General features: G+C 41.8%; 1 protein-coding gene across 4 annotated transcripts in view; it reads left to right on the top strand.

Annotated features, from left to right (window-relative positions):
• POLD4 (DNA polymerase delta 4, accessory subunit) overlaps positions 1 to 19669 on the top strand; it is a 469815-nt gene that overhangs the window by 239769 nt on the left and 210377 nt on the right. The gene's annotated exons all lie outside the window — the stretch shown is intronic.

The raw sequence follows: 19669 nt of genomic DNA, 5'->3' as shown, positions 1-19669 counted from the left end.
CATCTAACGATATAATGGTTGACACCTAGTTGGGTGAGTTTGTCAATGATCCCTGAGTGGAGGATAGTGTCAAATGCCTTGGCTAAGTCCAGGTAGGCTGTATGTATAGATTTCCCCTCATCCAGGGCCTTGGTGACTGTCTCGAAGAAGTCCACCAGGTTTAGCAGGCATGATCTCCCTTTGACAAATCCAAGCTGAGTAGGGTCAGGTGTTCGGAGTTTGCCTATATCTTTGTTGATAAGGTCCATAATGATTTGCTCAATGGCCTTGCAGATAAGGCTAATCAGGCTAATAGGTCTATAGTTCCCAGGGTCAGTGGAAGCACCACTTTTGCGCAAGGGAATAACGGTGGCTGTTTTCCATTCAGCTGGTACGAAGCTGGTGCTTAGACTGTGAGTGAAAAGAGTACCCAATGGTGTTGCTAATTCATGTTGGAGCCCATGTACCATGCAGCTTGGGATGTTATCAGGGCCCATAGATGCTGTGTTTTTGGCCTTAGAGAGGGCATTTACAACCTGCTCTTTAGAGATACAAGGTAGGGGACAGGTTGTAAGGATGTCATGGGGTACATGTGGCGGGGACAGGGGAGTGAAGTTGTCACAGAACCAGTTGGCCAACAGGTTAGCTATGTCCACAGGCTCAGTATATGTAGTATCATTAACTACCAGTTCTGCACAAATCTGGGCCTTTCCTTTTAGGTTATGGATGTAACTGTAGAATGCCTTGTGGTTGTCCTTTGTTGAGGAAGCTAATTTGGACTCGTAGTTTGCTATGGGGGACTTCACGAGAAGTCTTATTTGCTTGTTTGAGCTGAGGAGGGATTGTTTCCAGTTTAGGAGGGCTCGCTCTGTTTTGTGATTGTATTCACATATGCTGTACCTGAAAATGAGCCATACCAATCAGTGTATTATCCTGGAAAACAAACTTAAATAAAGTAAAATAAATACAAAATATGGACTCTCCAAGAAAGCTCTGGCCTTCTTTTTTTCAGGTTACAGTTCAGTTTCCCTAACCATTTTTTTTCTCATTTTACTGCATACAGATAATGTTCAACTTCTTAAAGTATCTCATTTTTTTCTTCATAACTGTAAAGAATAAACCTAATCTGTCCAGATACTGTAGAGTATTAATTTCAGTCTAACCTGTCAGTCCTTTTATTAAATCTGAGCATGCTTCCTCTGTTAAAAAAAGCTTGCCTAGTTCTTTCTTCATATCCATTACTTAGTGATCTTTAATCGTGTATCTTGCATTAAAAATAAATATTATAGTGTTCTGTTAACCCCCCCTGACATCATCATCTTGTAATGGATTATTAATGTTTAGCATTGCTAATTTTACTTTAATGCTTTTTTCTTTACTCCAAGGCTGTATTTTTTTTTACCATTTTGTTCCCTTATTTTTGTAGCAGTACTCGCCAGTTCCACATTGCCTTCATTCGTTTCTCCTTCATTCTGTTATTCTCCACTGTCCATCTCCTTATTTTCCAAAGCCTCAAACCTATTAATAGACTTTCATTTGTTTAGGAGTAGGTCCTGCCCTTTACAGTTTTGAGTTTATCATTTGGTGCCTGTTTTTTCCAGACAGTTGCATTACCTTTTTGGGGCACTCTTGCATTTTTGTACTTCTCAGTATCCCTTTCCCAGCATTCATAGTAATAATACTGATGTTCATTGTGTTTCACTGTTGCAGTCATTACTCTTGGGTTATCCTGCTGGCAGGCTACCCTCAGTCGGCCGGAATTCCAAAGTCTAGGTCCAGCGTCGGCTGCTGTCGCCTCTTCCCTGACGTCAGTGCGCCAGGGGTATAAAAGATGCAGCCGATGCCATTTTCTTCAGTCTTTCTTGCCACGCGGTGCCCGAAGTAAAAGCAGTTCGCAAGTGCCAGTCAGCCGACTCCTGAGATTTTCGAATCCGAATTTCAGAACCAAAGTCTTCATTAAAGCTAAGTACCCCATTGGGGAAACTTTTTTCTTGCTCCAGACCGATGTCAGAAAAAGTAAACAATTGTATTTCTTGTGGGAAGCAAATCCCTCATAAGGATTTTCACTCTTACTGTATTCCTTGCCTAGGCCCTGATCACAACGTTGCTAGCTGTCGGTTTTGTGCTAGATTTAACCAACGCACTATTAAGCGTCATTTCGATTTTGCATTTCATTACTTTGGCCGAAGATTTAATTATATAATGCCGTCAGAACAGCCGACGACCGGAGTTTACAAAAAACGCAAGGATAAGGAAGAGTATAGGCATCCAAGGTCCAAAACCGACGACGAGGCCTCCATTAGGCCAGTTGCCGGTTCGCCGGTTCTCAGTGAGGCGCTTTTGCAGCCCCTGGTGCCCGCTACCTCAGAGCCACAGGCCGCTTCCGACTCCCACGTGAAGCCAACTGGGCCTCTGGATACTCAAGGTATTGGACACTCGGAAATCATTCCCTCAGATGGGTCCGGAGCCGCTGAGCAGGCATCGGCTTCTGAGGGTGTCTTCAGACCTACACAACTGTATATTAAGCCATCTTCAGCTTCAAAGACAAAGATTAAAGCAGCTCTAAAGACAAAGAAACAAGTACAGCATTCTCCTACTCAAACTTCCATGCCTAAAAAACAGATGCTCAAAATGGCCGAAGACCTAATTACGTTGATCAGGGGTTCCCATCCCCCTCCTGATAAGAGGCCTAGGCAAGAGACAGAGTATGATTCTTCTGATCAGGTTTCCATTTCCTCTGATTCCTCTTCTGAACAGAATTATTCCATGCTTCCCTATGATGATTCTGATGCTGAAGAATCCATTCCTTCAGCCTCTCCTCCTGAGGATTATTCTTTTGGGGAAACCCTGCATACCATGAGGGAGCATTTCCACTGGGAGAGCCAAGATTATTCTGAATCTAAGAAAAGGCTCAGAGACTTTCTGCTACTTCCTCAGCACAGACCCCTTACTATTCCACCTGTTCTAGACATTGTAGATGATGTATTTTCAGAGTCCGGCCTGTCCCCTGACTCTTTATCCCCTGCACCTGCTAAGCCAGACAGATACTATAGGGTCCCGGATTCTCATAAATTCCTATATAAAAAACCCGCTGCTGACCCAGAAACTATATCTCAGGGTCCCAAAGGGGTTAAAGCTTCCACTGCAAAAAACCCTGTCCCCTCTGATAGGGATTCTAGGTCTCTAGACAGATGGGGGAAAAAAGTTTACACTTCTGCTACCTTGGCTGTAAGGGCTTTAAATTGTCAATTTGATATGCTTAAGTATCAGCAATATTTAATGTCACTGCTTAAACAGAAATTGTTGACAAATATTGAATGTTCAGAGAACAAGGAAATGCAGGATTTATTGCATGCAGCTGAACAAGTGAGAAAGCATACTTAGCAATGTGGTTACAATTCACTGGAGGCCTCTTGCAGGACCGCTGTTACAGGTTCTGTTATTAGAAGGCATGCTTGGTTGAAGGAACAGAATCTGCCTGATCATGTTAAAGCAAAATTATTAGATGCTCCATTACAGTATGATACTTTGTTTGGTACAAAAGCAGAAGAGGTGTTGAAAAAAATAGAGGATAAAGCAAAATCAATGCAGACAGTCAAGGATTTCTTACAGGTACAGACACCCAGGTTTAGCAGGAACTGGCCTTCTAAAAATTGGTCCTTTCCAGTGTCAAACAGACCACAAAGAGGCAGATACAGGCGTCCTAGAGGCAGATCTCAGCCCCAAGGCTCATACAGGCATAAACAATGGGGTGCTCCTACCTCCAAAAGCGGAGAAGACAAATCACAACCTTACAGAAAACAGAAAACAGTCCCAATGACTTTCCTCTGCCAGATCCAAGCACTTTTCTTTTGGCAACCCCCTTAGGGGAAAAACTAGCACTTTTTTCATCAAATTGGCAAATGGTTACCCAAGACAAATGGGTCCTGAACATAGTGACCCAAGGCTACAGGTTCCATTTTCACACCCTACCAAGGTCAAAAGATATGCCAGACCTGCCACACAATCAATGGGCTTAGGCACAAAAACAAATTACAGCCCTCATGTACATGAGGGCCATTCAACAAGTACCACAACAAGAGCAGGGGCAAGGATTTTACTCCAGACTTTTCCTAGTTCCCAGAAAGGAGAAAACCTGGAGACCAGTACTGGACCTGTCTATACTAAATACATTTCTGGAAGTTCCAAAGTTGACTCTACAGCAGCTACTGCCCATGCTGGGCAAGAAGGCTTGGCTCGTAACTTTAGACCTAAAAGAGGCATACCTGCATGTCCCAATCAGACAATCTTGCAGAAGATACCTCAAATTCATAGCTGGCTCAATGCACTACCAATTCTCTGCACTGCCCTTTGGCTTATCTACTGCACCCAGGGTCTTCACAAAATGCCTGGCACCAGTAATTGCGTTTTGCAGACAAAGAGGAATTCAAATATACCCCTACTTGGACGACTGCCTAATTCAAGCAGAGAACAAAGACATGCTTCTACAGCATCTGGCATTTGTAAAAAGATTACTAATTGGCCTAGAGTACACAGTAAACAAAAAGAAATCAAAACTAGTGCCCTCTCAAGAGATAATATTCCTGGGTGAAAGCTTAAATACAACTGCTCAGATGGCTTATCTCATGCCAGACAAACAAAAGCAACTGACGTCTTACTTCAAGAAACAAAAATCCACTTATCTGCAAGGAAAATCCTGCAGGCCTTGGGTTTCATGGCATCCTGCATTCTACTAATTCCATATGCCAGACTGCATATGAGGAAACTACAATGGTATCTAAAAAGTGTTTGGACTCAGCATTGCCACAGCCCGGAGACAGTAATTGCACTCATTCCCTGCCTGCAACAGGAGTTTCGATGGTGGGCAGAGGCCTGTCACCACAACAAGGGTCTGCCATTCAGTTTACCCACAGCCAGACAGACACTGACAATGGAAGCATCAGATTATGCCTGGGGGGCCCATATGGCAGGATAATGTATTCAGGGCACATGGCCTGCAAACCAGATGCATCTTCACATCAATCAAAAAGAGATGCTAGCTGTTCAAAATGCCCTGACAGCTTTCAAGGACCTGCTTCATCCAGGCAGCTACTGATAAAGACAGACAATACTACGGTCATGTGGTACATAAACAAGCAGGGAGGTACACATTCCTACCCCCTCTGCAGACAAGCAATGACCTTATGGGACACAGCATTGACCTTTCAAGCTCACCTGCAAGCACAACTCCTGCCAGAAAAACAAACACTCTGGCAGACGAACTAAGCAGAAACATCATGGATCCCCATGAATGGAAACTGGATCCACAAGTCTTCAGCATGATAACAAGGAAATGGGGATGCCCAGACATAGATCTATTTGCCTCCCCTCACAACTACCAATTGCAGAGATTTTGCACAAGGATTTATCACAAGCAAGCATGGAAAGTGGATGCCCTATCCTTCAGCTGGAAAAATCTAACAGTATATGCCTTTCCTCCACTGCCTCTCCTTCCCAGAGTACTCCTAAAGGTCAGACAAGAGAAGCCAAAAATGATATTGATTGCACCAAACTGGCCATGCCAGCACTGGTACCCAATCCTAAAGAGCTTGTCTCAAGGTCCAGTGTGGATATTACCTCAAACTTCTCACTTGCTGACCCAACAAAACAATCGGGTTCTGCACAGCCAACTCAGGACCTTAAATCTGGCAGCATGGCGGATAATGTAGCCATTCAGAACACTCCTCTTTCAAAAGCTGTTATGGATGTTATCTTGGAGGCCAGGAGGCCCAGTACCAGAAAATCCTATGCAGAAAAATGGAAGAGATTTTGTGCTTGGAACCAGGAACAAGGCATTGACATGTATGTACCAAATATCCCTCAGATTTTACAATACCTAACTGAGATGCTGAACAAAGGCCTGTCTTTCTCATCAATTATGATTCATGCCTCTGCCATTTCAGACCATTACAATATGGAACCACCTATCTTTTCTCATCCTTTAATAAGGCAGTACCTCAGAGGGGCCAAAAACATTAGGCCTCCAAGGAGAGCACCAATTCCGGCCTCAGACCTCAATTATGTTTTGGAAAAACTCACACTACCTCCTTTCAAGCCAGCATCAACAGCAGATATAAAATTCTTATCCTGGAAAACAGCTCTGCTCCTAGCAATAACCTCTGCAAGGCTAGTCTCGGAGTTACAAGCACTCATGGCTGTGGAACCTTTTATCATTTTTCATCCAGACAGGGTTTCTCTGAGGACAAACCCAACATTTATGCCTAAGGTGGTGTCCAGTGTGGCCCTCAACCAAACCATTCACTTGCCTGCCTTTTATCCAAATCCACAGAACAAGGGTGAGAAAATTCTGCATTCTTTGGACATACACAGGCAGTTACGCTTCTACTTGGACAGAACTAAAGCTTTCAGAAATACTGAGCAACTTTTAGTGCATATGCTGCAGGATCACAAGGAAAGGCTATCTCAAAACAGACTATTTCTAAATGGATAGGCCATTGCATCTGTTTCTGCTACTGTCAGCATGGCAAATCAGTGCCCAAGGGCATTAGGCCTCATTCCACCAGAGCAGCAGCCTTCCTCAGAGGAGTACCAACCAAACATATCTTAGCGGCTGCAACTTAGAGTTCAGTGCACACTTTCACAAAGCACTACCTCTTTACTCTAAGTCCAGAGCAGGCTTTGCCACTGCTCATAGCCTCTCCTAATCCTATTTAGCCCAGCCACCCATCCTCAGCTTTTGTATTCAACCCAAGAGTAATGATTGCAACAGTGAAACACGATGAACATAGTACAGTTGTGTACCTACCATAAATGTAGATGTTTGAGTGTATTCACTGTTGCAGTCCAGGTTACCCACCCACCATCCCCCTTTTCTTTGCTGGGACTTATCTGCACTTCTCTATCCTATACAACCTATTTGGTGTGTTTGCTTGTAGATGAAGAAAATGTTATTTTTGTGCTTGCATTTTTATTGACATATTTTTTTCAGCCTACTAATTTGGGGGCACCTGACATCTGTGGCAAGAAAAACTGAAGAAAATGGCGTCGGCTGCATCTTTTATGCCCCTGGCGCACTGACGTCAGGGAAGAGGCGACAGCAGCTGACGCCGGACCTAGACTTTGGAATTCTGGCCGACTGAGGGTAGCCTGCCAGCAGGATAACCCAAAAGTAATGACTGCAACAGTGAATACACTTGAACATCTACATTTATGGTAGTTACACAACTGTACTTTCTACATGACACATAGCACAATACTATACCTTGTTTCTTTTCTCGTTTGTGTGTGTGTTTCATTTCTTTACATTTTAAAAATGTCTCCACTTTACAGTAATATTTAATGGCTGATTAGGATAAAATGCATCCCTTACAGCTGCTTGCTTACTTTTAAACTATATGTTATTTCCTCATAAACGTTTGCTTGAATGTGGAAGGTATTGAAACAAAATAAATCAAAAGTTACAGTCATGAAATACAAGACTAAAATTCATCTGTAAAATACAATGCAGTCTACCTAAATGAATTTGTAATCTTTTCAAATTGTTTATAAATAGAAACGTATTGCATAATTTAATTTTGCTTTATCAGGGAAACTTCTCCTGTTGCTTATTAATACAGACTTCATGATCAATGTACCTTAGAGAAGGATTAAAATTAAAAAACCTGCTAAAAGTATATAGCTGTCTAAATTCAAGATGCCAGAACTTTGGAGTTAGAATGAAAGTAGGGGGTAGAGGCAGGAAGATGTTGGGAATTCTTTGCACTATTACTTCACTGTGCTGCATGATACAGAACTTTAGTTGTTTAAACTATTTCCATCTCTGTCTAAGCCTAGTGACAGCATAGTCATTCTGTTTCGCTATCAGTTTAATGTAAATTGACTTGTGAAATAGTCAGACATACCTAGAGAATGTATGATGTCCTTCTATTCCCGTGTTGCAGTATTCTTAGTGTGAGATTCTCCACCTTAGGCAACCCGAACGTCGGCTGCTATAAAAAAGCTTAAGCCTGGTTGCTGTAGGTGCATGGTACGGCACACGCAGGGCCATAAACCAGGGGCCTTAAATGTGATGTCTGCATGCACAGACCTCAGAACTTTTCTGCCACAGTCAAACGTAAGATTGATCACATCAATCCTCTACTATCAAGACGTCTAAAGCTAAGTACCCCGTTGGAGATTTTGTTCTTTTACTATTGCTTGACCTTGGTTTGCTGACTTCCCTTTAGCCGATGTCTGCCAAAAAGGGTAAATGCTGATGCGGACGCCAAATTCCACATAAAGACTTGCATGACCATTGCGTTTTTTGCTTAGGCCGGGAGCACGACCATACCTCCTGTCCCATTTGCCAATCCTTTGTCCCAAAGATGCTCAGAAGCCATCTGGCTGCCCTTAATCTTTACTTAGAAAACCAGAGGCAAAAAAAGTTGGCACTTAGGATGGATCCCGAGTCGCCACCCAGGTGGAACCGCCACAGAAAAAGGCCAAGATTCCTCAGCCTGCTTCCTGTGCTTCTCTGTCGTCAGATGCCCCGCCGACTGCTTATATAGGGGTTGAGGGATGTTCGCTAGAGCCATCTACTTCACCAATTCTCCTTGAGGAAGTTGCTGCTGAGGTACCGTCAGGCACATCCACAGAGATTGCTCAGATGACAGTGTCAACCGAAGTCGAGGGGGAACCAGGCTCCACCAGACACCTGACTGGAATGCCAGAATCCAAGGCCCCAACCTTAGCTCGGGCTCAGAAACTAGGTCTTCTCCCGAAACTACTCCTTTGAAAAAGAAGCAAAACACTAAACATGTATCTCCTGCTGAGGGATTACCTGACTGGCAGTCTTTCACTCAGTCTTTAATGCAGGCCTTCATGGCTCTTAGGCCCTCGGCCTCCTCTCCCTCCAGCATCCCTGTCCTTAGCCCAAGCCCTGCCTCAGTTACTCCTATTCCCCTGCCCACTTCTCATGAAGGAGAATAGGAAGAAGTACTTGACTCTTCATCATCCGATGAGTCCATTACTTACTCATCATAGATTGCCTCTCCTCTGGAATATTATTCCCCTGTTGACGAATCCATAGAAGGGGACTCTCCCCAGAGGACATCACTTTTAGAGAGACCATTACAAAAATGAAAGAATATTTCAAATGGGATACTTCCCAAATGACTGAACCTCAAAAAATATATTTTGAGTTACTTCAAGTTGAACCCCCTCTCCTTCTGCCATCCCTCCAGTTGTAAATGCACTAAATGGTAGAAGTACAAATGCACTATCTAAACATGTACTAGAACATAATAAACATGTTTTTGTTCTTTTTTGTTGTTCTGCAGCAGATAGTTTCAGACAGTCAAGGGACGATGTTACCAGAACACCTAGAATTGTGAGAACTAAGATGGCAATTAAAGCTAAATGCATCTGAGTACCCTGGCCTGAATGAATATACAAGTATATACTGTTTATTAAAGCTCAGGCACATTGAGGGTTAATGTTTTTTAATTGTTTTATTGTTTTTTAACTATGATTGGTTGAGCATGTGTTTGAATGATATTTAAACCTGGCCTATGCAGATGGTTTTTGTTCTGAAGAAGTCTCGTGTAATTTTATGGGGGACGAAAGCACTTAACGTTTTTTGTGGTTGTATCCAATAAAGAGAACTGTTTCCATATAAGGTCCTGTCCTTGGCTACAATTTGCTTCTGGGAGTCATATTGTGTGATTCTGGTTCCCTAGTCTTCACCAAATGCCTTGCTCCAGCCATAGCCTATTGCAGGACCAAAGGCCGTTCATATCTACCCCTACCTAGATGATATCCTCATCCTTGCAGAAAAGAGGACACCCTAAAAAAAATCTGCAGTTTGTCATGTCCCTACTGCAAAATCTGGGGTTCACCCTCAATCTACCCAAATTATCCCTAACACCACAAAAGGACAAAATATTTTTCTCAGGTGCAGGATCAGAACAGACCTGATGAAGGCATTCCTTCCTCAGGACAAAGTAACTTCCCTAACAGGCCACTTCAAGGAACTGCTCCAGGTTCACCAACTATCAGCAAGACAATTCCTATGACTTCTGGGTCTTATGTCAGCCACTATTCTTATGCTACCCTTAGCCAGGATGCATATGAAGAAGCTGCAGTGGTATCTAATGAATGTGTGGTCCCAACACAACCACCTTCTAGAGTTCCAGATTCTCTTCCTACCCTGCCTAAAGGCAGAATTAAGGTGGTGGATCCAACAAATTCAAACAAACCCTGGCCTTCCACTCCACCTCCCCACTCCAGCTCAGCACATGCATACAGACGCATCAGACCTGGGCTGGGGGGCTACCATGAAGGGCTTCAAGGTGCAAGAAAATAGGCAGCCATCCCTACGGAAAAAAAAACTTCAATGTAAGGGAGATGACTGCAGTCCTTTTGGGATTGAAAGCCTTTCTTCCCATCCTACAGCCAGGACCCCTTCAAATCATCACAGACAACACCACAGTCATGTGGTACATCAACAAACAGGGGGGACCAAGTCCTACCGCCTATGCAGGCTAGCAATCCAGTTTTGGGGTCTAGCCTCCAAAAACAATTTATCCTTGCAGGCAGCCTACATCCCATCCAAGGACAACCACCAGGCAGAGGCTCTCAGCAGATCATCCTCTCTACATCATGAGTGGATGTTGAACAGGGAAATGTTTCTAGACATTGTCCACCAGTGGGGCACACCTCAAGTCGATTTGTTTTCCTCCCTCAGAACAGACAACTGAAAATGTTTTGTACCAAGAAACACTCCCCACTAGCTTGGAGAGTGGATGCCTTCAGCATTTCATGAAAGGGTCAGTTTCTATATGCCTGTCCTCCCTTCCCTCACATTCAAAAGGTCCTCCCGAAAATCAGGAAGGACATGCCAAACATGTTGCTGGTGACTCCCTACTGGCCAAGGCAGCATTGGTTCCCCCTTCTACTATCCATCGCCAAGGGCAGTCACCACAAGTTACCCCGCAAGGTGGACCTATTCACACAGCAGAAGGGAACATGCATCCATCCTCACCTACAGATGCTATGTCTAACACTCTAGGTGATAAAATTTTAATTCCCTTCAGACACCACTACTCTGAGGACGTGCTTTAAGTCCTGAGGGAGGCCAGGAAACCAACCACAAGGAGATCCTACATTTCAAAATGGGAAAAAATTTCCAAATGGTGTCTCCAAAGACATAGACATCCCTTTCTAGTGGGTGTCCCTCTAGTCTTAACTTATGTGTGTGAACTTATCAAGGCAGGACTTTCATACTCCTCTGTTAAAGTCCACCTATCCGCTATCTCTGCCTTCTTACCCTTAGACCCTCCTTTACTCTCCAGGTTAGATGTTAAATTGTTCCTGAAAGGGGTCTTACATATCAGGCCACCAAGGAAACCCGTTCCACCACCTTGGAACCTGAACTTCATCCTAGAAAAATTCACACTGGCCCCATTCGAACTAGCCAGTTCGGCTATCACTTCAAATGTCCACATGGAAAGCAGTCCTGCTGGTAGCCCTTACCTCAGCTAGGAAAGGTGTTAGCATTACAAGCAATCATGTCTTGTCCCCCTACACTGTTTTCCACGAAGACAGGGTGACCCTGCGTTCCAACCCTTCTTTCCTGAACAGAGTGTTCAACAAACTATTTTTAAATCAGTCCATTAACCTGCCCACCTCCTTCCCCTCTCCAACTAATGAAAATGAGAGAATACTCCATTCCCTGGATGTACACAGGCAACTAAGGTTTTACTTGAACAAAACTAAGTCCATCAGAAAATCTAATCAACTCTTTGTATCCTTCCATCCCAGGGCACTGGGCAGGGCAGTCACCAAACAAACCATCTCCTGTTGGATCAGAAAAACTATTTGCTTCTGCTTCTCCTTCCATAGCAAGGACCTACCTCAGGGGGTAAGAGCACATTCTACTAGGGCCGTAGAATCATCCAAATCCTTCTTCAAAGGCCTGGACATAGCCTCCATCGTGGAGGTGGCCACCTGGTCCGTGATACATACCTTTACCAGACATTACAAATAGGACTACATTTCCAGAGCCAGAACAGGGTTCGCTAGTGCAATCCTGCAGGATTTCTGGAATTGGCTACCTCTACCACCACCTCCACCTCCACCCTTCCTCCTTCTTAACCTGTGGTACTCTCCCAAACTAAGAATACTGCAAGATGGGAATAGAAGGACATAGAATAGTTGTGTAAAATCTTACTATAACTATAGATGTCCTTCTCTTCCATGTTGCAGTATCCCCCCCCACCTATCCCTCTAAATTCATTTTCACTTGTCTGTGGAGCTCCCTGGAGCACCACCCAGACTATGGTGTAAATGGCAAACAAATGGAACTTCACGCTTCTGGTGGACATCATTTGGCTCTTCTTACTATACTGTCCAACTGGGTAGTCAGTTCTGAGGTCTATGTGCGCAGACTTCACATTTAAGGCCCTTGGTTTATGGCCATATGTGTGACGTCCCATGCACCTACAGCAACCAGGTTTAAGCTTTTGTATAGGAGCCAATGTTCGGGTCGTCTGAGGTGGAGCATCCCACACTAAGAATACTGAAACATGGAAGAGAAAGACATCTATAGTTATGGTAAGGTTTTACATAACTATTCTATTCATATCTTTTGTGCTGACTGTTAATGCCAGTATTTAGCTAATGATGTAGTTTTCTTAAAGGAATCTGTTAAGGCACATTTCTGCATTTCAGTAAATATACTTATTTCAGGCACATAAAGAAGCTTTCATTTGTCATGAGGCAAAGAACATCATGGATATATCTAACTAAAGTGAAGTTGTTGTTGTTTTTGTATCTTTCGGCTTTTCCCAGTTAGGGGTCACCACAGCGAAACTCCGATCCGCTAATGATTGGCAGCAGATTTTGACGTACCAAGTTGCCAGCCCTGACGTACATCCTTCAATGAAGGTACACCCATTCACGCATGTCTCCACACAGAAGATGCTTTAGCTGAGAATCGAACAGGACAACGTCTTGCTGTGAAGCGACAGCACTACCGCAGCACCACCACAGCAGTATCTAACTAAAGTGAAGTAAAATCAAGTAATATTCAACCAAAGTAACTTTCAATATATTCATTTTTGATGGGCAGTTATTTGACTTCATATGATGTATGCAGTCATGGGTGATCTAGATAAAACAGCAAACCTTTTATCTTTCCCTCCCCAAAGTTGACTTTAATCCCTCCCCCATTTCATGAAGCAAAGGATCAAGGCCTTGCATGGTAGTTGTTAATCAATAAACAACATATTCAGCAAAATCTGACTGAACAAAGTACCACTCTCTCAGATTTTGTCACATTAGTGAATGTGGGGGCTTACTTTATAGTTTTTACATGTTACTAGATTCATTTTCCCCATGTGAGGTGTCAAGTTTATCAGTAGTATTCCTGGAATGAAAATTATCTTGAAAGTCCTTTCATTTGGAAATGTCAAAAAACATGAACATCCTAGAGCTGGAAGTGACATCAGTCATTTAGCAGGTCTTTTCCTTTTTCTTGGTATCCTGTACTCAGTAATCCGGAAGCTCGCATTTGAAAATAAATCTATTATAGAAGTATATTTTACTCACATTTTCACTGGAGTTATCTTGATATCTTCTACAAATGCTAGCTCTCTTCTGCTAACTATTCAGTCCATGGATCAACATAGTTATTTATACATCTCCTCAGTGTGTGGATCCTTATAGTTTTGCAACATCTCAGTCTGTGTATGGTTATAGTTCTACAACTTCTCAGTTTTTGGATAATCACACTTCTATAGCTCCTTAGTCTTACTGGCTGACAAATTCCCAACTCCTTTTTTAGTGGTTGCCAAAGCAATACCTTGTATTTTATTAGTCTTAGTCAGAGCACAGCACCTAGCACTTCTCTGTTGCTGTCTGCTGTTGCCAACTCATTGCTATATTCATAAACTACAGTAGTGCACACAGTCACTGCTGTGCAAATATTTCACCTGATTTAAAGCACATAAGTGCAACCTATGCCAAATCAGTAGATACTCCAGATGCACTGTCTTGCTTTACTGAAACCAAAGCTCCCAAATTCAGTAGTGTACTGTTTTTTTTTATTTAACAGAAATGCACGGTGAAGCTACAAGAGCTAATAAAGATGAGTAACAAACTGAATCAATACACTTTACATCATCACAGTAAGATAGATGATGGCCATATAGGCCAAAAAGGCAGTTCACTAGCGTATGGTGTGCAAAAGGCATGTGTCGTTGTCTCTTCTCCACTTTGCAATCAGAAATGTGACAAAAAACAATCCTTCATACTGTACTTTATTATACCTTTCACAGGCAATCTTTAGTGTGTTAAAAAAAAAAATCTAAATATTTTTTTTGTTTTTTTGCCCTATGCTATGTAATCAACATTATGTACCATATACCTTATTATCATATAATTTAACACCATCACAGCAACTGAAAACATCCATTGTCTGGTTACACAGTTTAAATGTCTGTACCTAAATCATGTCGCATATTATAGGGCCACATGTAACCTGTAATGAAGTATCTTCAGTGCTGTGTCCTTTAATAACCTAGAGTTTCCTTCCATTTCCATCATGTTCACAGGATCTATTTCATAGGCAGCATGCACATCTTTAATAATACTGCAGTAAGTTTAACACCCATCACCTCTGCGCCTCAGCAGTCTCTTGTTGATATAAGAATTCCCTCAGCAAATTCAAATTTGAACTCCACCCCATACATCTTAATGGTTCAACAAATACTTATCAATCATACTAAAATATTACTAGCCACTTCCATTACCCGCCCCCGTAGATTCCAGTCTGAGATGTTAGAATCCTGACATGGCAAAATCTGTCCACAGAATAAAGTTAAATCTGGTCCAAATTACCATAATCCCAATGTGCTGTACAGTTGCCAGGCAACAAGTCGTCAAACTTTCTTCTCATAACTGTCACCCCTGTGGCATTTTAACAGAGGAAATTCCACAGCTTTCTCTCCCACTGGTAGTATAAAAAAAAAACGATGCATCCAAGCAACAGCTAGTAAATAAAATTGCCACCCAGACAGTTTCAACCAACTTCTTTGAATCTTATGTTGCTTCACTAGTTTATTTTTTCATGCCAACCAACCAGGATAAGAGAATAAAAAAATAAGTGCGCAAGAGGCTGTCCCTTCAGTACAAATCAAAAATCTCTAAAACTGTGCTCTCCCAAGCTGTATTCACAAATACATATATTACCACTGCCATAATATAGTACTGGCCTATCCTAGAACTGCCACCAACTCAGGCATGCTCAGTAAACCAAAGTGGACTGAAAGAAGAAGCAGTAAGCATCACAGAGTTGGTAATTACAAAAAAGAAAAAAAAAGTCAGACTTTATGCCCCACATGCTGCACACCTAAGCTGAAGAAGCATGCAGTCCCACTTTAACATACCAACCCAAAAAGTCAAAACCCCTTCAATATGTCACATTCTAAGGCAACATCCTCATTCTGTTTTGCTGCAGGAGTCCTAGAATCTAAGTCCTACAATGGATAGATAAAATCTCACACATCAGAAGCAAAGAGAATTGAAGCAGTAGATGTATTTGATCAAACAACACTGAAAAATATATAAACATTAGTAAAGAGACATATCTTTCTGCTCACAGCTAACTGCAGTGTCAAACGCTGCCCTTCACCAATCACCAGTCATACCTCTGTAAGGCAGCATTACCCACCCTTTGATTAAAAAAAGCTCATCTTAAACTCCCTAAAACAGTACTTGGCCCATATTTACTGATTGCTGTGTGATACCTGGAGTTGTAAAAATTATGATCCTCTGTAGAAACAGCATTACATTGGGTCTTCATTAAACAATAAAATGTAGCCATCCTTCTGTGAAAACTTAACAGTCTACCATAAAAATGTAGCCTGGCAATACTGCATCTCATTCTGGAGGTGTCGTTTTACAGCTACTACCAAAACACAGTTTTTTTCTGTGCTTCAGTCCTTTTTGACTAATGTTACACTGCAGATGCACAGATGAATTTTCAGGGTCACACACAAAGCCCTGATTATATGCTCACTGCCAACTAAAGGATCAAAAGAGTTTGATAAAGCAGCCTAAGCAGTTGGGTCTGTGCCGTCATAACCTCAGTCACATACTTCTCAGCCAGGCAGTTTTGACTCAGTAGCACTGGCACTGGTACCCTCCCCACCCCCCAACAAAATAACTGCCTCTTCTTTAAAGGTTATAGCTAAATGATCAGCAGTGGTAAGGAATACACAGATGGATATATGCAATTCCCCATTTAGCCATGCAAGGAACAAAACCATCAGAAATACAGGAATGTGACAGCATATTGGGTCAGTAGTCAGAGATCCGCATGCACTTTGTTTGCTGGTTATAGCTGTGCACATCTTCCCTTAACATAGCACAAGAAATAACAGATCAGCATTACATAACAGCATGGCCATCTGTGTTATAAAATGTTCAGTGATCTGCAATACAGTCTGCACAACACCAGTAACCATCCTTAGCAAGTCCAGGTTAATAAATAAACACCTCTTAGTTCCAAGACATGCTGTGTTAGGTAAATGTTTAAACTCCTCAACAGTTGATGGTTACAGTGTCTGCTTCATAACCACTAATCCACATCCCATATTCCTCAAAAATTTTCAAACTCCATTTCTTCACAGTGGAACCCTGACCACAAGTCATCCTTTGTAGTAGTCATTTCTGACTGCATTTGAATGTTGGTACTGATTGTAGGAACCTTTGTTCAGATAATTGCCAAAAATGGCTGCCATAAGTCATTCCTTTACAGGTTGTTGTAGCAGTCTCGAAAATATTCAAGACCAGATTTGAAGTTCAACACCTGCATCAAACATAGATTCCCAACTAATGTATATCTGAAACACAGACATCATGTGTTAACTGAGACAGCATGGGTTTTACAGTGCAGCCTGCCTAACCTTTCTGTTAGGCTGTATCTTAAAACCTATATTGAACTAATAAAAGGTGATTATTCTCCATATTCTAGTGTCAGTGGCGCAGCACATAATTTCTTCTCTGTTGTTCTGTCGGTTACGTATATGAAAGCCTTTGTATCAGTTACTAAAAAATACATAGTGTCATGTGCTGTTGTGCTGGGTCAGAGACTGCCTGTATCTCACCTGAGTATGTGAAGTGAACCGAGTTATACTTCTATTGGGGGGGGAATAGAATATCCTTCCTTTGGTGATGAGCCGAGGCCTGTCATGAGCTGCAGTTACAGTACTGCAGATTGCAGTATAGATGGCTTACACTGAGTAGTTCAGGGCATGTTCAATAAGTGCTTCCATGTTGAGCCAATCAGTTCATAGAAGTATTCGTACTAGGCAAGTGTGACTGATTACTGACAACATCAGTACTTGAAGCATCCTTAGAACTCCCCAGGGACCTCCCAGCCTCTGTAACAGCCACTTCAGAGGCAGGCAACGTAACGCCACCTTTCTGAAACACACTGTTCTTCAGTAAAGCCATAGTCTGTCAAAACCAGAGTCTTTTAGAGTAAATGAAATATAGGAATCCAGTGCTGTACAAAAATATCAGGTGGTAACAACAAAAGGGTAGGCCTTAATTCTGTAGAAACACACTGAGTACTGTTAAAAACTATGAATCCAGCAATGATTCTTTTAAAGAAGGGAGGTCAGTAACTGACAAAGGTATGTTACTGAAAAGAGGAGTAGCTAATAAGTCAGCTAATGAAGCAGTAAGCATCAAAACATTATGCATATTCTATCCTGCAGAATCTGTCATAGTCACTCTAACGACAGGTTTCAATGACAGTCATCTGCTCAGTAGGCATGCAAGTATTTTGGTATATCCTAAAACATAACTGTTATAACCTGAATTATCATCAATAATAAATAGGCTATAAGGAACACTAAGAAACAAGCAAACAATAAATAAATACAAAGAAAAGAAACAATGGAATATGTTATTAGTACATTTCTGTCACAAAACAACATGGAAAAGATAATTGTCAGTATTTAGCACATGAAATAAATTTACTTTAATATACTTTTACTTAAACCATGAAAATAATTTAACATAACTTAAAATCTCTCTTATCAAAAACCTTGGGGAACCCATTCCTTTATTTATTTATCCGTGTGTGTGTGTGTGTGTGTGTGTGTGTGTGTGTGTGTGTGTGTGTGTGTGTGTGTGTGTGTGTGTGTGTGTCTTTCTATATCCACAGGTTAAATTGGTACTTCTTGAACACTGAAGTTGCTAGCTGAACCTCCTTAAAACGAAGAAAAAGGAAACCACGAAATATAGCTAGTCACAGTTGTGACTTCAAATGAATCAAGCACTTATAACTTGTTTAGAAATTGCTACATCCTTGTTGAAACATAAAAATATTAAGTAGATGAACACTTTTAACCATAACAGAGCTCCATCTATGTGAGGGAACCTTCCTGACAAATGGTGAGGATGTTAGCATTTGGGGAGTTCAGAGGAGAGAAGTAATTTGAATGAGCTATGGGGAAAGTTGGAAATTGGTGTCAGCAGCCAAAAATAACATTAAAGAAAATCTTACTGAACCTTTCTATACTCATTTGTCTTTTGGGCAACCTACTGTTTGTTAACATTTATTTAAAGAAAATGCTTTGATTAAATAAGGTTCCATTTTAACTCCTTTTTTGCCATCCATTTACTCAGAACTTAATGCTTAGCATTATTAAGAGAAGGAGATAGTATCTTTCATGTAAAATTTTATATGTAAGTGAGTTGGGAAGGCAATGATGCCCTAGCTGTCACTTGAAGCTAGGACTGGATCCAGCACTAGGTGACCTAGGCAGCTGACAAGGGCCCGGTCAGACTCAGACAAAATTAATTAAAAAAAAATTCCTGAAACACTACTGCTTTCCTGCATTTAAAAAAAAGCCTAAGTATTACTGCTTGCATGCATGTAGAGTAAACAGGAACTGGTGCAAGATTTAATCTCGTAGTATGGGCTGCCACCCACATCTACATGTGAAATATGGATATGAGATTTTGTGAAACATCTGATTTTTCACTTTCTGGAGATTTAGCAAGTAGATTGCTGCAGAGTGACAGGAGAGAAAAGCAAGTTGATTGTCGTGCAACATTAGAAACATGGGCAGACAATACACTAGTGCATCATGAGGTGAGTGAGAGATGGATGTGATTTTCTTTTTTGTGCAGGGAACAGACAAGTAAGGTGTGCTGTGTGTTTGTGTGCGTGTATGTATCTGTAAAACAAACCTGTTTAGGGGGCTGTTTAGATAAGTGACTTACTTGGAATCCCATAGAGTCAAACCAGTCACATAGACTCAAACTTTGTACTTTAGATACAGAAGCCAAGAACCTTAATCCTCCGAACCAACTGCCAGACATGCATTAATTTTTCTCCCCTTTGTAAGTCATTGAGGATGATAGTCAGTCAGTGTCAGTCATTACAGTTTCACATTTTTTTTGTGGTTCACCCAAAGATTCCTGGAGTTCATAAACTCAAATGCCATGGAACAACTAGTCACCATCCCCACAAGAGGTGAAAACATACTTGATCTCATCATCACGAACATGGGATCAAAATGTTCAACACCGGAAGTATACCCCTCACTGGTGAGATCAGATCATAAACTAATCTCGCTGGAGGTCCTCATCCCGCCCCCACCTGAAACAAAAAAGACCACAGTGAAAAACTTCT

The sequence above is a fragment of the Protopterus annectens genome, chromosome 9.part0, assembly GCF_019279795.1.
Source record: "Protopterus annectens isolate FY-2018-M chromosome 9.part0, PAN1.0, whole genome shotgun sequence".
NCBI classification, from domain to species: Eukaryota; Metazoa; Chordata; order Ceratodontiformes; family Protopteridae; genus Protopterus; species Protopterus annectens.
This window is presented reverse-complemented; position numbering and strand designations above follow the sequence as displayed.